Source organism: Pogona vitticeps, chromosome 4, assembly GCF_051106095.1.
Source record: "Pogona vitticeps strain Pit_001003342236 chromosome 4, PviZW2.1, whole genome shotgun sequence".
Taxonomy (NCBI): domain Eukaryota; kingdom Metazoa; phylum Chordata; class Lepidosauria; order Squamata; family Agamidae; genus Pogona; species Pogona vitticeps.
The window spans coordinates 175829872-175849721 of NC_135786.1; positions in this window are offsets into that span (position 1 = coordinate 175829872).

Sequence of the window (19850 nt, forward strand, 5' to 3'; positions counted from 1 at the left end):
TTTGATTCCCCACTGTGGTTCATTGGCTGAGGCTGGACTCATTGATCCATAGGGTCCCTTCCAGCTCTAAGTTCTAAGATATTATTATTCAAAAATGCCAGTCAATCAAAATTATAAAAAAAACATTGACTAGTATTACATAACAGATCAAATTTTAACCAAAACCCTAAGTATTTGTTAAATATTGGCACAGTATGTATTTTGTGGTTCTGATGGTGTTATTTCTGAGATCTGCAACTGCTTATAATACTGTGTGCAATTTCTTGATATTGTTTTCAAAGCCCCAATGACTGTGGGGACCACTGAAGTGTGCTTCATCCACAAGTGAGATGATTCAATTGCTAGTTCTCTTTGCTTCAGTAGTTTTTCCAATTCTTTATTTTCACCTGTGGCATCCCCTGGAATTACAGTGTCAATGACCCATTCATTCTATTACTGATAAGTCTGGTGTGTTATGTTCAAAGTGTCTATCAGTTTGGATCCAGAAATTTCATAAGATTTTGGTTTTGTCATTTTTGGACACCTTCTCTACCTGATGTTCCCACGGGTTTTGGGATGCTGGCAAGCTATTTTTTTGTGTAATGACCAGTGCACTAATTTTGCCACTCTATCATGTCTAATTTTGTAATCTGTTTGTGCAATCATTGGACATTCACAGATGAAGTATGACATGGTTTCATCTTTTTCTTGGCAGTGTTCACATTTACTGTTGCACTAATTTGCTGCTGTTGTTGTTCCAATACACCTTCCCACAAATCTGCTCTTTTCCTCTCTCTGTTCACTCTGAAGGACCGAGTACCAGTCCCCCCTATAAAACACCTATTGAGTGAATAGGATTTGGCCCTTGTTAATTATTACTTACCTAATTCACACTTATTTCAGTGGGTCTAAGTTAGGACTGACATTGGATTTAGCCCATTGTATCTTCAGGCCCCTCTTAAGCTTATTGGTCAGAAGCTTACTGGTTATTCATATTGGCATAAGTGCAATGGAGCAGATTGGACGAGGAAATGACCACTAGTTAACAAATCCCTTGTAGAATTCCAGTCAGGTGAGTTGTTGTGCCATAGGGGATACAGCTGGCACTTCATCAGCTAGAGGCAATTCATTGTTGCAGTTTACACCATAACACTTACCATCAGCATAACTCATCAGTAGGATTTGAACTCTGCATATTTTGTCCTGTTTTCTTTACCTAGCCTTTCTACCCCCTGTGAGCCCCACTGACCCTCCTGTGATTGGTGGGTGGCTCCTCTTCTATCCTTAAATCCATGAAGTTGACACGGGAATTTGCAAACACAACTGGATTTATTACAATTTGGGATGAGGGACTAACATAAGATGACTCATTTGACTGTCCAGCCTCAGGGCTAGTTAGCACCACTAGCCCTGTGTTCCTTACCTTGCTCCCTCAAGTTAATTTCACTGGGCAAGTGTAGTCCAGTGCTCACCTCAGCAGTGGATGCCATGATCCTCTGAGTCCTGGGGCCTGTAGAAGGGAGGGCTATATGCCCACACTGTATTTGGGGTCTCACCAGGAGATGTTGAAGGTTCCCTGGGAATTCCTGTCATCTCCAGCACCTCAACTGTAAAGGAATAAATCCTCCCTCCCTGACCAGGTGTGGTGCTTGGTGTCTTGGCTCCCAACAGTCCTTTCCCAAATAAAAGGGCTGTGGTGGAGATTGAGGATACTACAGCTTGATCCTCTCACCTTTAGAGACCCTCAGCTCTACCCCCTTCAGCAAGGGGTAAAGATCCAGGGATCTTCTTGAATTACAATGCCCCGTTCTTCCCAGGGGTCTGATTGAGAAGCCTCCAGTCCTCAACTTCTAACATTTCTTCCTATTCTTTTTGGATGTTCTCCACCTCAACCCCTCTTCTTCATATTACATCTGTTGTTTCTCCTACAGCTTCTTGGTCTGCCTCCCTACCCCTTCCAAGTCTTCTTTTATATCCCCTAGCTCTAAGCTGCCCACTGCCATTTCTTCCCCCTCTAGAGGGCAGTCTCCCAGAGGAGTTACAGGTGCAGTTTCCTAGTTTTTTTCTGCCAGTTTTGGGGTGGCTGCAGCACTCTGTTCTGAGAATTGTGTACAATTTGGTGTCTGTTGCAAGGATGTCTCAGTTGTGCTGTCTGTGACCTCAGGCTAGCTGCATACAATTTCTCCCAGAAAAGCAAGCACATCACTCTCCTGGGTCCTGGGCTGAGGCCAAATGCCCACTAGTGGCACCTCTGCCAGCACCTTTACACTCCTATATCATACCCTATAAATCCTAAGACCTTCAATTCTATGATGGTCCTTTAACCCACCCACACTAGCATCTACATTTCTAAATTAACACTTTAGAAATATTTCTTTTATGCCTCCTTTCCCATTTTCTTCCCTTTCCACAGATTCTTTCTATTTGGTCTAGTGTATTTTATATGGTGGGATGTGGTGGCACTGCGGGTTAAACCAGAAAAGCCTCTGGGCTGCAAGGTCAGAAGACCAGCATTGTAAGATTGAATCCATGTGACAGAGTGAGCTCCCGGCACTTGTCCCAGCTCCTGTCAACCTAGCAGTTGAAAAGCATGCAAATGCCAGTAGATAAATAGGTATCACCACAGTGGAAAGGTAACGGCGTTCTGTGTCTAGTTGCACTGGCTACGTGACCATGGAAACTGTCTTCAGACAAACTCTGGCTCTACGGCTTGGAAACGGGGATGAGCACCACCCCCTAGAGTCAGACATGACTGGACTAAATGTCAAAGGGAACCTTTACTATTTTGTATAGTTCCTTCATCCACCCTTACATCTAGGTTGTCTGGACCAGTGGTTCTTAACCTTTGTTACTCAGATGTTTTTGAACTGCAACTCCCAGAAACCCCAGCCAGCACAGTTGGCGGTGAAGGCTTCTGGGAGTTGCAGTCCAAAACTCCCGAGTAACCCAAGGTTAAGAACCAGTGGTCTGGACCTCAGCTCTATGTGAAAAGATCCTTTTGAAATTCTCCACCCAACTTGTAAACAGAGACATGGTATGTGTGTGCCCATCTCACCTAATTATTCCAGGAGAAGAAAAGCTTGCAGCCCTCAGACCTGGGGTTAACCATTAATGGTGGCTGTGTCACAGATGGGTTCTCTCTCTCCCCCCGAAACATGTTTCTTTCTTGTACTCCTAATGCATGCCATAAAAACAGCAATTGTGCTGGAAATCTGGCCACAATTTCCCCTCCTTCACAATGTCCTCTACTTAATATCATTCTGGAGTAGTATAATGATGGTGGTGGAGGCCATGAGAGTAAGGCAGCCAAGCAAATGAGTCCTGTAGCATGGAGTGGGCAAAATCTGTAAAGTGGACTTTATTTCTCAGTGACTAAGACAAAGAAATCTCATAATGTGTGTATGTGTGTTTTAAATGGCTTGTGAGAAATTTTGACACAGCACTTTTATCTTGCTCTTCTGGTTCAGCATATTTCCCAGGGACTATCCATATTCTTCATTCAAGGAGCTGGTCCTGCTGCTTCTGCGCAGGTGCCCACCTGTCAGCTGAGAGGTGGGTGCATGCACACAGGAAGTAGGCCTGGCTTCTGTGCAAGGAGCCAGGCCTGCTGCCTCTCAGGATGGCAGTAGAGATGGAGGTGGCAGCAACTTCAAGACATGGTTACCCCTCAGCATGAACTGTGAATCAGTTCATTTTGACGGGAAGGTATATGATAATTTGTGGTTAATGAGTGGCCATAAACCATTACACCCGTTTTGTGGTTTGTGCCCATCTCTAGTTACAACCAATGTAGCTACTCATACCTAGCATCTTTTCGGTAGCAAGAGTATAACAAAGTTGCAGTTCAAAAATAATTTCAAAAGTTATTTTATTGCTATAACAAATAACACCAATTACTTTTAACAGTTAGTTTTAATGGCATTTTGGGACATCTAGCAGCACTTTTTCAAGCTTTATACAGTGATAAAAATAATGAACAGTCAAGTAAGCAAGATAATTTTTTTCCCAAACATACTGAATAAAAAAAGTTACCGTATTTTTCGCACCATAAGACGCACTTTTCCCCCACAAAACAGGGGGGTGGAAAGTCTGTGCGTCTTATGGAGCGAAGAAAACAGATTATATTTTCCTGTTTTCTTCTCCTAAAAAATTGGTGCGTCTTATGGAAAGGTGCGTCTTATGGAGCGAAAAAATACGGTAGTTTTCTAACACAGGATCAAGTAATGTGAATGAATTATTTTGGGGGACATAAGCTATGTTTATTGGGAAATAAGTTAATTTAGTTTTATTGATTTACAGCTCGTTTTTAATAGCAAATAAATACTCATCATTGTGCCTCTCAATGAACTCTTCCTAGACAATAACTTTGTTCTAATTATAGGACACTATTCCTTACTATCCTTTTTTAAAGCACTCAAATACCATAGTACTGTGGAAGGAGTAAATGTCTTTCAGATGTAAAGAGAACCACTCAGTGCATTCAGGTCAAACTCTGTAGACCTGTGAAAGAAAAAGAGTGATCTGAGGATAAAGTACAATCCAGCTATGACTGAAATTAACAGAAGCAATAGCTTATGGAAAAAGTTCCTGAAGGTATAAAAAGCAGAGAAGAAGTTACAAGCAGCAGATGGTTAAATCACACATGGAAGACTTGATGACTCTGTAATTCAGGGATTCTAAAAATAAGATTGCAGTTATATGCAAGAAATGGTAATGTTATGATACATGATAGATGGAGATATTTTTAGCTTCAGGGCATTAGAAGATAGGGTGTATGGGGGTCATTCATAGAGAATGAAAGCTCAGGCATTCTCTGTTGCATGTACAGAAGGATTTGCTGCTTGTTGTAAAGATGAGAGGAGAAATCAGGGAGCTCCACAAACACCCAGGAGATCCTTGAAGGCAAATCAAAATCACCAGAGTGTTCATTTGCAAATACAGATCTGGAATGAAATGTACAGCAAGTCCTGTTTGAATGTGGGTTAGGCCAGCAGAAGCTTTCTACTTCCAAAGCAGATCACTTGCCCATTCCATTTCCTGTTGCCACTGGCCGCAGTGCAGGTTTACAAACAAGTAAAGTACGCTACAGTTTTGAGCCCTAGAAAATTTGGGGATGTGTGTCGAAATATTAAATCTCTCTCTCTCTCTCTCTCTCTCTCTCTCTCTCTCTCTCTCTTAATAACACATAATTTTGGGGTGATGTTATTTGACCTTTCGAATGGGACACAGTTTAGAACCTCAGCATGCTTTCTGACTCTTTCTTAATGGGATCCTTTCTGACCTTTAGCTAGAAATGCTGAACTAGTCCCAGAGACTTCAAAAGGTCAATTAAAGGTTTTTCTTCTCTCCCTAGAAAGGAGCTCTGGATATATTCCAAGCTGAATTGCCTATAAAATTCAGGTATTCTGTTATCCCATTAGTTCTGCCCACCAGCATAACTCCACCACACTAACATTCAGCCTTTGTTGTTGTAGATTGAGTGTGCAGTAGGAAATGCTTATGCTGCCTTTTAAATCATGGCAATTCCAATCACTCCAAGTTCCAATGGCAACACCAACATCAAGAGCAAAAGCTACCCCCTCAAGGAAAAGAAGAAGAACTTGTCTTACAGTTATGTCTAAAGGCCAAGCGAAATGTTACTCTTAGCAAGTCATTAGAAGTAGTGCTCCCTTAAGAGGAAAAGATGGTTTGTTCTAGTCAGAGTTGCCTCAATAAGCATTTGGCAAATTGTCCAGGTTTTGTTTTGCAACTGATCAGCGGGAGATAAGAATATGTTTGCACATCTAGTTTCTCAGGCACATGATTTTGAAAGATCTGTATGTCACAAAGGATAACATAATCGGAGGAGACACATGTTTGCCTCAATGTGTGATCTCATTTTGTGTAGATTTAGCATTAGGAGGAGGAGGACTGGCTATTTTAGCCAGGTTAATTCTGTGCAGGACAGTTTGCCAGAGTATGAAACTCCTTTTGAGTTTAACTCAGAAAAGTGACATTTGTGGTGTTTCCCACTTGCTTAGTTAAACAGAGCTTATGATAGTACCTGAATTTTCAGCTCTCAGTGCCCATGCAAGTACAATGATGGTTTTCTCCTTGAGCACAGCCTGACAAATGCAATAAAGTGTGTGGCCCTTTTATGATGTCGACAACCATCCCTAAGGGCAAGGTTCAGGCAACTGAGCTCATTTTCATTTTTGATGTGACAGCTACAAGATCATGATGCTCCCAAAGTTCAAAGATCAAAAAATTTGGGTCACTGTTTCATCTTGGCATCCTGTGTGTGTTTCTGTGAAAAGGTCACACCAAGAAAACAAGGTATATGAATAAAACCGAGGGACAACATATCATATATTTTAAGAGTAACTTTAAACCTGCAGGGAAAACAGGAAATGTGAATAACTTTTTTTTCCTTATCATACTGCTTTATTGTATACAGTTACTCGCTTTTTCTCAGTCAAGAAAGAACAAAAGCTTATCTTGGTGAAGTGCGTATTGGTAGCAGGGGGAGAGTAATGGGGCTCCAGGCAAGGAAGCAGAACATGGTACGCTGATTAACTTCTCAACAGAGAAAAAGGAGTTTATGACCCAGTCTCACCATCCCCAGAAGGGAAAAGATGGTCAGGGTCGTATTTTTGACTAGAAGAGAGTTCAGCAGGACTCTCCCATCACAACTAGAGCCCTTGTGACCAAACCGATGGATAGACCATCTTAGTAATCTTCAAACTACAGAGCTGGAAGGGACCCTGTGGATCATCGAGTATATCCCCTCTCAAGGAAGCACAGTAAAGAATTGAACTCCTGGGCTCAATGACTAAACCACTGAGCTATCTAGCAGAGATTGGTATCTGCAAGCTTGCAATCTGTCTTGTTGCAAATTAGCAAGCCAATGATACAGGATAGGTGCCAGAGACTTTCCTTTTTTGACTCCTGTAGTCCAGAGCACTTTTTTCCAGAAACATTTGATTTTTTTTACTCACAAAGCCTATCTCATGTATTTTAAAAAGTGTTTTGTTCAGCTCAAGCAAACCGTGGGATAAGAGTTTCACTTGGGAATCAGGATGAGATACATTATCTGTGAACCTTTGCTTTATCCCTAAACTCTTAAGGCATGGAACACTTTCATATTCCATTCACAAGCTAACCACTAAATTTAAATGCAAGTGCCACTCCTCCCCTATTGATTACTCATTGTCCCTTCCCAAGATATATTTTTTTCACCACATTGGAATAAGGACTGGCAGAAAGATGACAGGAATGGGCCACTTGGAGCGTTAAAGCTGAAAAATCAATGGGTCTCCACACATTCTGTGTTAATGCTCAAAATATATGAGTTACTTTAACACCACTTGTAGTTTTAAGCTTGTGACTGACTCATGGAACAGAAGGAGAAATAACAATAGTTCTCAAGTTATCCTCAACAAAAGAGGTCCAGACATCCTCACTGAAGGGGACAAGGAACCACTGGTTTCTTCTGTCGAGCCCCTCAATTTCTTCTACATTGATGAATTTGGAGAACTGCAGGAAAAGAGAAGATGCGTGGGAGGTAGAAGGGCTGGCAGGAGCATGAAACACTCTCTTACTTTGAGTTCTTGGGAGGGAATTTAAATCTCTTGCTAAGAATTCTTTTAAAATGGCTTAGAAAGACCTATTAACATACTCAAAACTGAAACAGAAAGATTTCCCTCACCACTAGTTCTGAGCAGACTCAAGTCCCAACTTGCAAAGCTCATGTAAGAGAGCCCTTTGCAGAGAGACATCTTACTCATTACTTATTATGTGGACTTTTTTCTTTTAAACAATAAAGGATATGTGCTTAATTTATCTGACAAATGCTAAGAAGGCACAAATAAATAATAATAATAATCTTAGAACTGCAGAGCCAGACGGGACCCTATCAAGTCCAGTCCCTATCAAGGAAGCACAGTGGGGAATTGAATTCCCAACATCTGGCTCATATCTAAACTACTGAACTATCCAGTACTTTTTTAAAACTGATGTTTCTTTGTACATGTTTTCCATAGCCTAGAAGCAGGTATCCACAGGTACACACATGAGCATACTTAAGATTTAGATGGGAAAAAAAAAATCTTCTTTGATTCCATGGCATTAACCTCGCATTGAGGTATATGAAAATTTCTGGATGTTTAAATAGCACATGGCTGAGCTAAATATTTTGTAATGCATAATACCCAAAGAGATTGGTTTATAGCATGCAACTTGATAGGCAATTTTCATGGCTTTTATGGAGGAAATAATATATCCAAAGCAGATGGGGGGGGGGGAAGCATTGAAGCCAGGTGAGGCCTGTGGGCTTTCCGGCACTATATTTTGGGTAATGGATCTTAATATTGATATTACACTTTCTTGTGTGGGAAGAGCAGAATATAATTTCTGCATTAATTCTGTCTGAGCTAAGGCAAGACCTTGCCAACTGTGTTGATACATAGCAGGAAACATATTAATAGTTTCGTTAGTTTTTCAATAGGACTCTGACAGCAGAAAGAGAGAAGATAGTCTACTCACATTTTAAAAGCCCTCTAATTTAAATGATTCAGCTCACAGAAGCTTTGCTCAGGCATTTTAAAACCAGGTTTATTAAAAACCTAAGAAAGGGGAGTGCATTAACCCATCTCATTCCTAGTTTCTCTCCACATGTGGTAGATGACTTTCTGAAAGGGAAAATACTACTTCCCTCTGTCCATGGAGCCTTGATGCAGTTTACATCCCAATTTGCAGTTCATTCATATTTTTCAGATTTTGAATGACAGAATGAATCTTCATGGACAGAGGAGGCTCTCCCAGTCAGAAAATTCCTCTCCAAAGTTAAGAGGGCAAGGGAAACAGTAAAAACAAAAAGTGGTGGGAAATTTCTCTCTGAGCAAAGTCTCAATCATTTCAAGACATGTGAAAAGAATTCCAGCAAAACAAAAAACAAAACAAAAAAAACCTCTATGGCTAGTAGCCTGTTGCTTTTTCTGTTCACAGAAGCAAAGCAAAATCCATGAAACAGGGATAACTTAATGGAGAGTTGCTGGGCATGTGCCAGAAGCCTAACCAGGTGAGTGACTCACATGAAAGGGGCATTTTATCAATTAGCCTCTGCCATTGCCATGATTTCCCTTCATTGCTGAATAACAAGTAGTAAGATGTGATCAACACCTTTCATAGGGCTTCCAGGCATCGATATCTAATAACTCACTCTGATGAAAACCAAATAGAAAGCTAAGTGAAATAGAAACAACAACAACAACAAAAAAAACAGAATTACTGTTGAACATATTACTGTTCTGTGATGTTTTTAGGAAATTCTAAATTGACTTAGATAGGGATATGAGTCTTTGCAGCTTATAGGATCATCAGAGGAGAGCCTCCTATTGATTACATTGCCAGTGCTGGCATGGCTGATGGGACACGAGAGAGGGCGTTCTCTAGGACAGCTCCCAGGTTTAGGAATGTTCTCCCTTGGGAGATCAAGATAGCCCATCTCCTTTATACTTCCACTGACAGTTAAAGACCCATCTCTTCAGGCAGGCTTTTAACAGTCCCAATTAAATCCCTCAGTGCCTTCTTGTGCCTTCTTAGAGTTAGATAGTTTTTAATGTTCACTTGCTTTTAATTATTCAATTGTATTTTAATCAGCATATAGTTTAATTGTTTAAATGGGGGGACACTGTGAGAGTAAACATTCAGAAGGAGGTCACTGAAGGAAGGGTGTTAGCTGAGGGGAGGGGAAGCAGGGTACTCTGCCTATTGGAGGACTGAGGGTATGCTGTATAAGTAGGGCAGCATGCTTTCAGAACAGGAATTCACTAAGGCGACGTCTGGATCGGAAGGTCAATGTAGACTCCTGTACAGACTATTATGCACCATGGTAGACCCCTTTGTAAAAGGGGAATTTTAAATTAAAATGAGTTAACAAACTTGTGGCCCAATTTATCCCATGCTACTGTGTTTCATCTCCTTATTCCGGGCTGGGCAGGCAAAGAGCTGTGTTCAAAAAAACTCTCAAGTTACACATTTGGTCTGTTAACTGGAGGGGAATATTATCCAGCCTTGAGACCATACCCCCTAACTTATGAGAGGTTCTCTTCCAGGGGCAAAATCTTTGTTTTGTCCAGGTTCAGTCTGAGCGCTGGTCCATTCCAGTACTGAAACCAGACAGAGGTGGAAATGGAGAGATAGAGTTGTGTGTCATCAGCATACTGGTGCCACCTTACTCCAAATCTCCTGATGACCTCCCCAAATGGCTTAACATAGCTGTTGAAAAGCATTAGGGATAATGCTGATCCCTAAGAAACCTCACACTGAAGAGTCCAAGGTGCCGACACCGCCTCTCCTAACTGAACTCTCTGGACATGGTCCTTGAGGAAGGACCAGAGCCAGCTCAATGCTAAGACCCCCATTCCAACCTCATAGAGCCTGTCCAGGAGGATACCATGGTCAATGGTATCAAAAGCTGCTGAGAGATCTAGGAGTACCAACAGGGTGCATCTGCCCCTGCCAGCCTCCCTTAAAAGATCATCCTGCAGCACAGCCAGTATTGTCTCAATACCTCATCGTGGCCTGAATCCAGACTGGAAAGGGTCAATACAGTCCTGCTCCTCCAGGTATGGCTGCAGCTGATTTGCCACCACTCTCTTGATCACCTTGCCCTGGAATGATATAGTAGCAATCAGACGGAAATTGTTAAGGTTGTCCGATGCTAACTGGAGGCATTTGATGATAGTTCTGATGATGATTCATTTTAAACAGGAAGGAAGCTTTCCCTCCCTTAGTGATAAATTAACAATGTTCACAACCCAATCAGTCATAACCCCATTCATGGTTCTGATCAGCCATGCTGGGCAAAAATCAAGTGAGGAGGCAGTGGGCCTACAGCCAGCTATCACTCTGGAGGCTTCCTTCTGTACTACAAGGTAAAACTGAACTGGAGCAGTGGGAGATGGGGCAGTGATCGTCATCCTTAGATGAGCTGGGCTGATCAGCAAGGTCTGCACAAATGGCCTTGATGTTTTGCTCTAAAAAGGCTGCAAACTGATCACTAGTGAAAATGAGGCCTTAAAATGAGGCCTTTAATGGCCAGAACTGGTGAGGTTGTGGACCTTACAGGTTTTACAGTGGAAAAAGCTGGAGGTGAGAAGGGACAGAGATCCCTTTCTATACCTGGTTCTGTCCCAGGTAGCCAGCCAGGTAGCCAGCTCAAGAGTGATTCAGCCTTCCATTTTTGAGGTTGGTAAACTGAGTACCTAGTGTGCTGTGAGGGCAATGTACAACCTTCATAATTAAATTGTAAACTGTCCAGAGAATGCTTTAAGTGCTATATAAGCAGCACACTTTGCTTTTTGCTGTTCTCCTCGAGGGTGGGATCACATTCCTAGACTAAGAAATGTAAGAGTAAAACATTCCCTAGTTTCCTATGTTATTGATATACTGTATATTTTCTTCATATCAAGGGAAAAATAAGTTGGACTCCATCAGCCTTTTTAGGTGCAATCTAATGCCATGCCTCACATTGATTTAAAAAGGAAAGAATAAAATGTTAATTCAAAGCTCTGATTTTGCCAACTGAAAATGAGAACCACTGAATCATGAACCCGCAGAATGCTCTGAAAATGATTGTGGTGCATTCAATATTTATAATAAAGACAACTGTCATTTTAAAAGCTCTCTGTATCAATATTTCAAACAGCCAGACATATTTTAAATTTTACATGACATTTTCTCCTGGCAGCCAGATGGCTTATTTGACTATTATGAACATCATCAACAAGTATTCAGAAGGCATCTATTGGGTAAACTAAGCATGACGTAAAAAGTATAGCTTACGCTGCCCTTCTGACTATGTGCTAGAGATCTTTTCTTGTTTTGTTTTGATGGCAGATGAAAGGAAGTGAGACTTCTAACAAGGAAGGCATGCTCTCTGAGCATCATTAATGAAGCAGTACCATCAAAGGGAATATGAATTATCATTTTCAGAGAAAAGGAAACAACATGGCAGATACCAAAGGCTGGGATTAAACAGTAAGGAAGGCAGTGAATTTTGCAACTGTGATGTTTGTGTGGGGAAAAAAATCTTTATCTTTGGTATTCCTGGGACCTTTTACAAGCCACTTCTAAGCCTTCACACTCAGTTTCTTAAGGCAATGTTAGGAAATCACTTCTGTTATCAACTACAGTTAGAACTGCTGATGCAAAACAATGATCAACATCCCATGCACCTATATCTATTTATCAGTGGTCCTTGCAGGCAGGCACTTAAGTAAGCCTGCCAAGTTCTTTGTACCAGGAAACTGGAAAAATCTGACTCACCCAGGCCCTCCTCCATCTCTTCTGTCCAACTCCCACATGGGTTTTCTCTTCTCAGAGCTGCTTTTTACAATTGATTTTGTAAGCTCATACAAGCTTTGAACAGCTATGTTTCAGACTACAAATCCCAGATGCTCTAGCCATGCAGCTACTAGCAGAAGACTGCAAATTTCAAACAGACCATAGTGGCCAAGAAACTGAGCCATTGTTGGCATCTTCTTTTCTTCAGGAAAGAACATTGTTCAATATTCACTTTTGTCATGAGCTCACTAGATGGTGATAGACATACTACTTACTTAGCCTCCTTCCCATTGGCATATATATATATATATTACATAGTCACACACTGTCTTCAGGCAAATGTGTAAAATTAAGGGGTCCTTGTTTATTTTTGGGGCAGCCATTGGACAGAGCAAAGAGTCCAGAGGCATTAACAGGGGAGAATTGCATCCCAACTGATTTCAGCATTCATGTATCATGATTAGAAGGGGGTGGGGAGAAGAGAAATAAAAAAAACTGAAGAAGAAATAAATCATGGTCTTCAAAAATGAATTTTCCTTGCCTTTCATGCTGCATAAGTTATTAGTTAAATTATCAAAACCTTGTAAGCACTGCACCACTAATTTCAGGCCCAAGGGAGAAGAAAGATGACAAGAGAAAGAAAGGACAGAAAATGTAGAAGCAGAGGCTCCTTTTACCACCTGTTTAAGAAGCAATCAAGACATTTATTCTCATTGCAGTTTTAATGTTTCATACTCCCTTCCTGGTGCTTGCCATGGGAAATACATAGGGAACTTTCTCTGTGGCTGAAAAAAAAAGAGGAGGAAATTATACAGAACAAAGATTCCAGCTCTGCAGACTACTGCTAGTGATCTTCTGTCCTGCCTGCATAATTCAGTCTATGATCTGACCTTCCCATTTATGTTTCCCAATTGACAAGAATGGGTACTTCACAGAGAACTGGAAATGGAGCAAAGCTGCAACATTTAACTTGGATTTAATATATTGTACCCCAAGGAAGGGTATTTTCCTCAAGGGAGCTTTAACTGTGGCATTGTTCAATTCCATTCTTTCTTTTATATGGTCAGTACTGAGTTTTATAATCTATCAACACCAGCTTACTTACTTGTTTATTTATTTTGGTTGAATCTGTCTTGCAGTACTTGATAAATCACTATTTGGGCAATGCATTTCCCTTAGGAACGGAAGAGAATTTCATATTGGTCCATTTATTAAAAGGAGAATAGATTATTTTCCTTCATGTTCCTTTGTTATCTAAGATGTGCTGAATTGGCGCTAGAGAAGGAGCCTTCTTGGCTAGGGCTAGGGTTGGAAATCCTGACTTGATTTGTCCTCAGACAGTACATGAGAAACCTTCAGGAATGCTCTTGGTGTAAACTGCCAAGATGAAATAGTGGGCTTTCAGGGTTCCGATTTGGAGGAAACTTCAAAAATATTGCAACTTGTTTTGATGCATTTCTGTTAAATGTGCAGTTTGGGAAAATGTGCCAATGTTGTCTTGTTGCATGGACTGGTAAAATCAGTGGCACTGAATGGGTCATTCATGTGTGTCTCTTTTTATTATTCAGGTTGTCTTTTAGTTTGATGCATGAACATACTTTGCTTCACAAAAGATAAATGCAACATTTTTGTTCTGAAGCAGAATTTCTACAGAAACTCTATTTTGCTCAGCAGGTTTCTACTAAAACCTCAGCAGTCTTCATATCCATGGCTATGGGAGAAGGACTATGAAAAGCATATCTCAAAGGAAGTCTTCTCACATCCCTTCTTTCAGCAGAGGGTGACAAAAATTCATCTCAACGCACTTCAGAGTTTTCATGGCTCACTGTTGCCACTCTCAGACAACCATTCATCTGGCAGCAGTGATTCAAAGAGGACAGTTTTGGTGCAGGCCAAGTCTTAGAAGACCTCCTGTCCCATCCCCAACTGAGGATCTTTCTACAATGGAGGCAGGTTTTAGGTTGTTCCCAAAAAAGATTTGATACAAAGATGCAGGAACTTGAGAAAAAACTTAAAGCATTTGAAGCAGAAATTACAGATAAGAAAGTTTGAAAAAAATATGTGATAGGAAGGACTATGCCAATGGTTGGGTGTACAATCAGTGAAATGCGATACCAACCAAGAGAGTGACTTTGGTAGATATTGTTGAGACGTCTGAGATGGAGTCTTCAGAAACAGAGGAACCTTCTACCTCTGGGGATGAGGTTGGTTCAAAGTGCACATTTAGGCAGGATAATAACAGATCTAGGGGAAGAATAGGGGTGGGTTTGTTTGGGGGTGGGGGCTTACAGCTGGAGAGGAAAGAGGAAAATATAGTGATCAATTTATCTTCCAGGATCCTTACACCATTTGAGTCTCAGGTGCTACAGAAGGGGGTTGGGTTATGTACCCACCCCCAGGTACAATGCTTTTCGAACTAGAGTTGCTGAGACAGATTAAACTTTAAAAAATTATTTTGAGAGAAGAGGGAGCAAGTATCCCTGGACAAGAAATTCCAACAAGTTTACATCCCAAATCAGCATTTAACCCCTATATAAATGATATGAATATAAATGTGCTTGGAAAAAAAAACAGTTCTCAAGGAATTGAAAGAGGTGGAAAGTAACCAGTCCTGTAGATGGCACAATGTCTCTAAGCAGGAACTGTAGGCAATTGATAACTAAGCTAGGGATGCTAACCTGGTTGACAATCAGGCAGATAAAGGAGAAGCAACTGTGATTTTAAACAGAGAGGAGTACATTAATGAAGTTAAAAGACAGCTACAGGACAGGACACACTACAAACCTTTAAATCATGATCCAACAATCATACTTCGAATGTCATTAAAGTTACATTGAATGAGGATATATTTCTATCTGAAACCCCTAGTGGCCCAAACCCCAACATTTGTTAGATACCAAAGGCTATAATTAAAATGGAAGGAATGGTGGTCCTTTTGACACTTGACGTTACCTCACTGTATACCTCAGTACCCCATGAAGATGTGAAACACACTGTGGAAGTAGCCCTAGAAGGCCATTTTTTAAATCCTCAGACACATTTGCTGCTGGAGATATTGGATATCTTTGAAAATACAGTATATACATATTTCAATTTGAAGATGATTTTTTTCTGTCGATTAAGGGAGTAGCCAAGGGGTGCACTGCTGTCCTCAGTATTGCCTGACTGTTTATGTCAGATTTTGAACAGAACACAATTATTAATATTAGTGTTAATCCTCTTTTGGGTTTGCTGGCAGCCTTTTGGTGGTACATTGATGATCTCTTTATTCCATTCAGGGACAGGTCTAAGGTAAATGATTTTTGTGAATGGCTAAAAACAATAGAAGAAAATATAAAATTCACCTGGAAATGGGATAGTTACCACACCGCCTATTTGGATACAACAGTGTTCTGCTCCTCAATTAAAAGATTATCTGTGTGCCCATTTAGAAAGGAGACTGATCACAATACTTTCCCCCACTATAAATAATTTCATCCCTGGTACTTGAGAAGGAATTTACCTTTTGGACAATTCCTCAGAATAAAAAGAAACACTACTGAAGAGAGGGTATTTTTCAAAGAAAGTCACAGGATGGGGGGCAGATTTTAAGAACAGAGGCAATCCTGAAAAGATAGTGGAGAGTGCCAGAAATAGGGCAGTGGCAGTGGGCAGGAGATAGTTGTTGAGGGATAAAGAAGAGATCACCCAAGATAGTTTGGTCTGCACTTTTGGTCTTCCCTGGCTAGTCAATAATGAAGAATTATGCTGAAAAATTTGCACCTTTTGAGAGATATCCCATTCTGCAGGGAAAAGCCAAAATTTAGTTTTAGGAGAATGAGGAATCTAAAAGACATTTTAGTCTACAATGACATCTATTCTAGTACTAGGACTCCAGGAAATTCCTTACCAACAGGACATTTAAAATTGTAGGAGGTGTAATATATGCTGTCAATGTATTGAGCTATTTCATTGAACAATATCAGTGGTTAACTTTGTATTTAGATCTAAGCCATTTTCAACATGCTCAACACCCAATTACCTGTGATTGCTCAAAAACGTATCTGGGGAGCATGACAGGGCCAGTCCAAGTGAGGAGGCAAGAAAACCAATCTAGAATTAGGAACAGAGTGATGGACGCACCACTAGTGAGCCATTTTGTGGAAATGGGTCACAAGGAAGACAGCTTTAAATTCTTTGTTCTATATGTGACTACAAAGAAAGGCGAGGAAGCAGTATCCCAAAATCTCTTACAACAGGAAATGGCATGGATATTCAGGTTAACATCTCTTACTCCAAATGGTTTGAATAATATTATTGACTATACAGTGGTGCCTCGCTTAACGAGCGCACCATATAACGACGAAATCGCATAGCAATGCTGTTTCCGCAATCGCTAATGCGCTCGCTTACCGATGGCCCCAATGGGCGAAACTCACATAGCGAAGGTCGGTAAGCGTTTTGCTTACCGACCTTCGCTTTGCGACCTGCGGATCAGCTGTTCAGCGGGTCCAAAATGGCCACCGGAACAGCCGAAATGGCTGCGCGCAGCGTTTTCGCGCCCTCCCCTCGCTTACCGAGGGCACGAAAATGGCTGCCGGCTATGGGAAGACTTCGCTAAACAGTGAGTTTTCAGCCGATTTGGAATGCATTAAATGATGTTTAATGCATTCCAATGGCTTTTTACTTTCCGTGTAATGAAGTTTTCACATAGCGAAGGTTAATCCAGAACGGATTAACCTCGCTATGCGAGGCACCACTGTACATGCTTTTTATGAATTTGGAATTATGTTTGTAAATTTTGAACCGTATCTGTACTGCCACTTCAAAATCCTCTGCTGAAGTTGTTCAACAGCTGCAATCAAGTGCTCTCTGGTATTTAACAGTATATGTGAACTCTTGTCAGGTAAGAATTTTCTTTCCCAGGAAGTCTGTGTTGATGCGAATAGTGAGTATATGAAGACCAGGCTGCAACAAAGGGATACTGCTTGGGGTTTTCTGAAAAAAAAAGTATTTTTATATTTTAGATCCTTTGCAGATAGGACTCATGTCCTAAGCACCGATAAAGGAAGTTAAACTGAGTTTTCATTCAAGCAATCTGATTAGCTGGGACTCTCTAAAGTTTCAACAAAGGAACTGAAGCCAATGTGCAAGGAAATTCTGTTACAAAGGAAAGTGTGGGACTTAAAATCTTAATTGGAGTCTTCTGAAGTATACATTTTATTATTTATTTATTTATTTATTTATTTATTTATTTATTTATTTATTTATTTATTTATTTATTTATTTATACCTTGCCTATCTAGTTGAACAACCACAGAAGTGAGTACAACCCCTCACATTTCATAAATATTTTAGTATATCTTTTCATGTGACAACACTGAATAAATGACACTTGGCTACAATGTAAATCAGTGAGTATGCAACTTGTATAATAGTGTAAATGTGCTGTCCCCTCAAAATAACGCAACTCACAACTTTTAATGTCTAAGCTGTCGGCTTTCCTCTCAGGTTGATATGTGAGAGCAAGCCATAAGAATGGTTGCACAGTAACCATTCCATATACAGCTATTTGTGAGTAAACCTAGGATCTATACCACTCCTATACTATTGGTCCCAAGGAGAGGTAATTTACTAAGAAAAAGAAAAAAAGAGTCCCCAGGGATGAAAGGAAGAAATAATTATGCTGCTGTATCCTCTCTTCTGCTTTGTTGCGCCTGTATCAGCTGAGTTTTGTACTCCCTAGATCTCTGCAATGACAGGTAGGATTGCCTGGGAAATGTTTCTCCATTCAGACTACACTCAATTGTGTTGCCATCTAAACACTGATCATTGGTTGTGTTCAATTAAACATGATACCAAGTACAGAATGTTGCTTTTCCTGTTGTGTCTAAAGGAAAAAGATTAGTTATGTAAGTGAACAGATTGTAACTGCAGATATTTATTTAGAATTAAGCTAGTTGCTTGAAACGGCACTAATTCCAAGGAGCAGAAGATGTATGTATGTGCACTTGCACCTAGGTGTATGTATTTCAGATTCAGAAACAACTCTGAAACACTGCCACAGGGGGAATGTGTTATTATTAGCACTGGAGTTGCTAGACATATTATTATATTATTAAATGCATTCATATATTAAAAAGCTATGGGTTGGATTACAAATACTTTCATTTAAAAAGGGAACCTTAATGTGAAAAGCATTTTTTGCTGTTCATAAACTCTTGTTTGAGTACAGCTGGGAATTCAGACAGCTTGGAGAACAGATTGTCTTTTCTTTAGCTATAATTTCTTCATAATCAAGAATACAAGTGGTGCATCCACAATCTGGGATAATATACCCTCGGAGACTTTAATCTTCCCCTCTTAATTTAAATTGGGGCCCTTGTGGTCTGTAAAAACCATACTACTTTTCATCTGTTATTCTGTTTGTATTTTTGAATGAAAAAGAAAGAACCCCTAGTTTCCTGTAATGTATCCTGTAATTTTCCAAGATGTTTCTGTATCTACATTTAAAAAGGAAATGTCCAAGTATACCTGGCTAAGTATTCTTTTGCTACAATGAGATTACAAACATCAATAAAGTAGGTGATATTCTTATCAACCATATGTTAACTATCTGTGAGTTTTGTGTGATGGTAATATTTTACGGACATAGTAATGTGCATTAAGAATGTCTGAAACAGCATGAAACTGGGATGCTTTAAACAGCTGCTATGCATTTAAATATTGATTGTTCTTACAGGCTCAGGTTTTGTTATCTCTGCAGATTAGGATACAGCAGGGCCATGAGTCCAGTGCAAAGAGTGGTATCACCATTGACCATATTATACTCACAGAAACATATACAGTAAATGACAATGTTCCTCTATGAATATTATCCAGTGCTTCATTGTGCCACCCCTTTTGTGGAGCTTTTAAGAATGGATATGACTTACTGTGCCAGAGAGGAGAGAAATATCAATATAGCCTTTTGTTCAATACCTACCTGCCTAGACTGTGCATCATCTTTATCAGCTGAGCATGTATCCACATACTGTAGAGGTTACATGCTTACCATAGCTCCAAGCTCATTAAATCTGGACACCTGAAACTCGGTATGCACATTACAAAACCTATGGGAATCTATCCCATAGTATTTAATTTTTTTAAAATGCAGATTTTGTTTTTTTTTTAATTAAATAATTATTATAATGAATGCAATTTTATTTATAGCAAGCAAGGTGTCAGATAGTGGGCTTCTCAGGAATAAGAGGATTCCTCAGAAGGAAGGCAACCCCTCAAGAATAGGAATCTTCTTATTTGGTCCAGATACTTTAAATTGATTTTCTCTGCTTTAATAACACAAGTATTGCGGAAGTTATTAATAAGTTATTAATAAGTTGAAAAATGGTAAAACACCAGGCCCTAATGGATTGGTTCCAGAGTATTATAAGCATTTTAGTTCCATTTTGATACCTAAGATAAAAATATTTTATAATACAATAATGGAAGGAGAGACAATGCCAGCTTCTTGGAAACATTCATTAATGATTCTTATTCCAAAACCCAACAAGGATCAAATGGAT